The following is a 5,961-nucleotide window of genomic DNA, read 5'->3' on the forward strand; positions in this document are numbered from 1 at the left end:
AGCGGCCCAGCCCGGGGCTGCGGCCCTTCCTGCCGCCGAGCGCTCCGGGGCCGCCCTGGGGCCGGGCAGCACCGCCCCGTCCCGCCCCGTCCCGCGCCACCGCCCCCGTGCGGCCGCCGCTGGGGGTGAGCTGGGGCTGTGCTGTGAAAAACACCTCGAGCCGGCGTTAAGCGCCTCGTGAGAGCCGAGAGCAGGAATTCACACTCCCAGCTGTGAGGTTTGTAACGATTAAATGCAGAATTAGCACGGCCACGATTTGCTTTTTCCACAAATAGTTTAACTGTTCAAATCCCGGATATAACTTCTTCACGAGGAAGCACAGGAACTCTGCGTGTTTTAAAGCTCTCATTAGCACAACATTCCATAAACATTTAATTACCCGTTGACTCACGGAGGCAATGTGCCATTCCTGGCTACAAACCCTGCAGAGAAACAAGGCTGAACCTTGGCTTCGCAAATTACGATAAGGAGATACATTATTTATTACTGCAAGCTTATTTTCTTTTACTGAAAAATCTGATATTTTTGTAATGTATGGGGAAATCCTGCATCCTCATATGGCAAAGGTACAGAATGAGCTGTGAGCAGCTCCCAGCACCGCAGCAGAGCCTGGGACAGCTCTGATGAAGGCAGCACATCCCAAGCTCTACAGTACCCCCAGGCATCACCCATCACTGCCTGCCCTTCAGCCTGAGGCTGTCCCCTCCCTGTGTTGTATGGGAGCTGCCTGCAGCACAGGGTTCCTGCAGCCCATCTTGCCACGAGTACCTTCACTAACAAACAAGCCCCACAATATGCATCCTACAACTCCTTCCTAAAAGGGAAGCAGCCTCCTTACCTTTAGAAAGATTAAGAATATAGAATAAAAAACTCATTGAAGTATTTTTAATATTGCAAAATCACAACCTTGACCTTGTTGTGGCAACAGAAAGAGGCACTGTCACTTTATGTCTCCTTTCACCACACGCTTAAGGCTATTTCACCTCTCTACTGATATACTGCAGCAGTGGGACAGCACACACGGTGACACATGGCCGTGTCACACAGCCACTCACAGCACTCCCCTGGCACCTCCACCAGCACCTCAAGGGCAGAAATGGAAACACCCAGCGTGGCACAGAGCAAAGCCTCCCCCATGAGTACTGAGCATGGGGTGAAGCCGAGCTGCCAGGAGAGCTGCAGCATGCACTGACTGGAGGTATTTTTGTCCCATCAGCTCTGATGATGATACGGGAACCGGTGGTTAAATATAGCTCCTGCTCACACCGATGGCATGCATGCCTCTGAGCCTCCCCTGCACAGTGTGGCTTGGGCTCAAGGTGCCGGGAGAAACGTGGCCATGCCCCACTCACACAGCACTGCGCTGGGGTCCCAGTAGCACTGCCCACTGCATCCCCTCCTGAGGTCATCGTACCGTGGGATAGTGTTGGTCAGAGGGGACCTTAAAGGCCACCATCCAGCTCCAAGCCAAAGACAGTGCCCGTGGCACTCAGCACAGGGCTGCGCCCCGTCCTCAGGACCAGCAGCAGCGATGGGCTGATACAGTCAGCTCCACAAACCCCTGTGCTCTGGGCGCAGATCCCGCGTGTTCCCGGCGCACCTGAAGGCAGCAGCTGCTTCCAAAGCACAGGGACTGCTGGAGCTCGGAGCTGGAGCTCGGCTCCTTGGCAGCCCACCCCGAGCTGCTCCCGCGCGGAGGGCAGCCGTGCATTTCCTGTCGGCTGATCCAAAGCCGCGGCTGTTTCCTCCTGCTTCTTCCCAATCTGTTTATTTATGGAGTTATTTTATTTGCTAAATGTTATACCCTTGCCGAGGCAGCCCCAGCACGCAGTGTTTTCTTATTTATCCGTTAATTGTTACATCGCAATCCGACTTGTTATTTTCCCACGACCGAACGGGAATGGATCCCTAGCAGTACAAACTCCCGTGCTTAAGGAAACGCGAAGAGACGCGCTTCACAAGCTTTAACTGCACGCTGTGCTCCCTCCGCCAAGCCTGAGTGCCCGGCACGCAGGCAGCCCCGAGCAGAAGCTCCAGAACCCCCGGCTTCACCCCGCAGCCCCCGAGCAGAAGCCCCGCAGCCCCGGGTCGGGTCGGCACGCCGGTCGGCACTCACGGCTCCGGTAGAGCATGGCCCATGGGCGGCGCGGAACGGATCTCTCCTTGCGCCGAGGTCAGGGCGGCCTCGAAGCGAAAGGAAAAGCCGGGGGGGGGAGCTGCAGAGTCAAGACGAGCCGAGCCGCCCCCCCCGCGCCGCCTGCGGGCTGGTTGGGTTGGGCGCTTTTTTTTCTCTTCCTTTTTGGCTCCGCCGCAAGTCTCAGCTCTTTGCTCCCTGCCCAGCCCGGCTACTGGCTGCAGGAGGCTTGTTACACAGCCTACGAAGATGCTCCGTTGCTTGTACACAGGATAACAGTCGGTCACACAGTGGTCTTCAAAACCACACAGCTCAATATCTGATCCCTCTTAAAATAGAAATCAAATTATATATGAGAAAAATGCTCAGCCCATTATGTTCTCTCTCTTTTTTTTTTCTTAAAGCACTGAATTGAACAGGTTGCCTGGAGAGGTGGAGGTGCCTCATCCCTGCAGACACCCAAGGTCAGGCTGCTTGTGCTCTGAGCACCTGATGGAGCTGCAGGTGTCCCTGTTCAGTGCAGGGGAGTGGGACGAGACGGCCTTCAAAGGTGCTTTCCAACTCAAATGATTCTGTGATGACTCTATGAATTCTCTGAAGGCAGGAAGCAAATAAGGCCATTTGGGTATCGTCCCCTTAAAACAGGTGAATAAATAAACTGAGGCTGAGAGAGCTGCTAAAGTGAGATGGAGCAGAGTGCCGAGCACAGAGCACAGCCCCTGCCCACACTGTGCTCACACTGCAGTTACCACCCTGCTGAGCTCCACCTGACTCGGGGCCAGGGAGGACAGAAGGGTGCTGTGCAGTCATGGGTTTGGGAGCAATGGGCTCAGCCTCCAGCTGCAGACACCTCCTGTGAGGACACCAGCATGCACGGCCATGGGGCTGTGACCTTGAGCACACAGACAGCCTAAGCGCAGACGTGCTGAAGTGCCAGGGACCCAGGAACAAGCTGCTCAGCTCTGCCTTGTCAGATGAACTTTCATTCCCTGCTTGCTGCTCTGCCAGAAGAGTTTCACGTTTCCCCCACTGCAGTGCATTCTAGCACTGGCTAGCACAAGAGGAGACTGCTTCTGAAACATCCTGCCTTGGAGAGGGCTGGGAACTGCAGCATTCCCATCAGCTGATGCATTCTGGTTGTGGCCCTTAGCCATGGATAGTGGTGGGGTGACTGCACGAGAGCCTTTCAACACTGACTCCGTAAAGCAGCCTTCTTTGTAACAGTCCTTAAAATATAAGTAAGAAAGGTCACCTCTCCCTGTTACTGAAGGAGGGAGTGGCCCAGGTTCCTTGTATCACACAGAGATGTGCAGAGGAATCTCAGAAGCTACTGGCCTGGCATGCTGCTGAGCTTTATGCTTGGTCCTTTTAAGCAGAGGATTCAATTAAAGTTTAAAAGTTGTGCTGTGTGACATTGTAGATATAAAAAACAAAAAGTTGAGCAAACAATTTCTATCTGACACTAAGGTTTAGCAGATTCACTAGTTCCCGTGCTTCCAAAGCCACACTGATGACCAGGATGTTTGTGCCTCTTGCCCGCTCCAACCCAACCCCAAGCTGTCCCAGCCCCCAGGCTGACCCCCAACAGTGAGTACCCAGCTGGATGCTGGCATTTCCAGTACCCTCGTGGAAAGCCCAACAAAAGCAACATTCACTCCGCGGCAGCACTCTGGTGTCCATCCATGCTTCCTTGATCCACGGCTCCAAATGTATCCTTTGCCTTTTCCCAGCCACAGCAGACAGCTCAGGGCCATACGGGCACTGACAGGCAGTCTAGCAGCAGGAGCCAGGCTTCCTCCCAGCCAAGTCAGCATCATCAAGGAAACCAAAGGGACTTGTGATTGTTTCTGTTGTTGGATACCTCCAGTCTGAAACTCCTCCCATCAAACAAATCAAACACGAGAGTGGGACACCTACATATTTTCGTTTGGAAGCTCCGATTTTCACATCAAACTTACATTGCACGTTAAGAAAACAAGCAGTGAGAGCTGTGCCAGGGCTCACAAAACCCACAGTGCTGTGCTGTGCTGTGCTGAGGGCTCCCCATCCCTGTGACCCCAGGAAGGGCTCTGCCAAGGGTGGGGTGCAGGGCTCCATCCAGCACTGCATAGACACTGAGCCTTACCAGCATGGCAAACAGATTCTCTTTCATTTGTTCCAAAGAGTGGATTTTCATTTAAAAGGATGTCAGGATCAGAAGCTTTCCTACAGCAAACAGCGTGTCAGCTGGCTTAAAAACCAGTCCCTCATCAGTACTTAGCTTAAGATCTTAAAAACTATCTCTTAGTTTTCTGCAAGCAGCCAAAGCTGAGCAGGAGAGCAGTGCAGCAGTCCCAGCAGAGCTGTCTGCTCCAGGAGAGCAGCCCTAAAGCCCAGGGCAGGGAAAGAAAATGAGCAGTACTCTGACAAACACAGCTGGCAGGTTTTTCATCTGCAAGGAATTATCCTATCATCAAGGAATTATCCTATCATCCTGCAATGTGCAACGATTCATTTCTGAGCACCTCTGCAGGGAGGGGGCTGCACTGTGCTTGTGTGTGCAGTTCGGGGTGTTTCAGTTGTTCCATAAAATGCACATGGAAACGCACTTCCTTTGGAGCAGAAATGGGAACCTGAACCTGAGATCACTGGCTGCCAAGCATTTAAGGGTTAATAAGCATGTGTACTTAAGCCTCTATTATAGGTTCTCAGCTGCTTTCATCTCCCCGCACAGTGCTCCTTTTCCTCCTGACAATAAATAATGTTTATGTGAGCAATAAAACCAACTCCAGGGGGTGCAGCTGTCATAAACTGAGCACAGACCCAGAGGGAACGGAGCCACAAATCTCATGAAAGACAGCATGGGTGTTGTTTCCTTATCCTGTTGTAACTGTGCTGCCTCTTGGATTAGACACCTCAATAAATGCCAGTGACTGGTGCTCTGCGCGGAGGCACTGAATGCGCCCACCTGCACTGCTGCTTCCTGTGGCCTTCTGTGCTCTTTGTGGCTATCAGAAGCACCTTTTCCCTGGCACTTCTCGTGCTTCTCAGCTCTCCCCTTATTAAAGCCCTTTTGCACCTTCCCCAGCCTTCCTCGTCCTTCACAATTTCCTGAAGCTGCAGCAATGATGGTTCAAATTCTGCTTTGCTAACTCATTACTACTTTTACTTCCATCACGGAATCAGATTTACCTAAACACCTGCTGTCTTCTTGCTTTACTCTAGGCTGCAATGTCATTGCTGGGTAAAAACTCACTGGGTGCAGCAGCAGCAGCTCCTCAGGGCTCCTGGACCAGCTGGGGGTCTGCGGCTGTGACATGTGTGTGACAGTGTGTGCACCACTCCATCCATGGCCTCTAAACACAGAGCAGTGCAATTAAGCAGTAAGGCCTCCCTTCTGCAGAACAAGAGGGGCTTTTAATTAAAAAACATCTTACTGTCATTCTATCATACCGCTGTGTAAAAATATGGGGGATTTTTCTTCCTGATATGTTTACAATAAACACGGGTTAAGGAAGGCATAATGAGTGTGTAATTATCACCAGTGAATTTCTATGAGGCAGAGACACAAACCGGCTCCCATTCCTCTCCGGAGGTACACAAAGCCATGGTGCTCTGCCACGGCCACAACACACAGCGCACTGCAGAGAATGGCTGCTGACAGCCAGCCTCAACATTCCTTATTTTATTTATATCAGACCTCAAAGTATTCCTGTTAAATAACCACTTTGTAATATATAAAACTTTCAGATTCAAATGAATAGTTAACTTCCTGCGTTATCTTTAAGGCACATTATTTTGATCCACTTCTTTTTGGTCCAGAGAAGCAAGTGCACTTCAGCCAGCAG

Source organism: Tetrao urogallus (genome assembly GCF_951394365.1).
Source record: "Tetrao urogallus genome assembly, chromosome: 10".
In the NCBI taxonomy this organism is placed as follows: Eukaryota; Metazoa; Chordata; class Aves; order Galliformes; family Phasianidae; genus Tetrao; species Tetrao urogallus.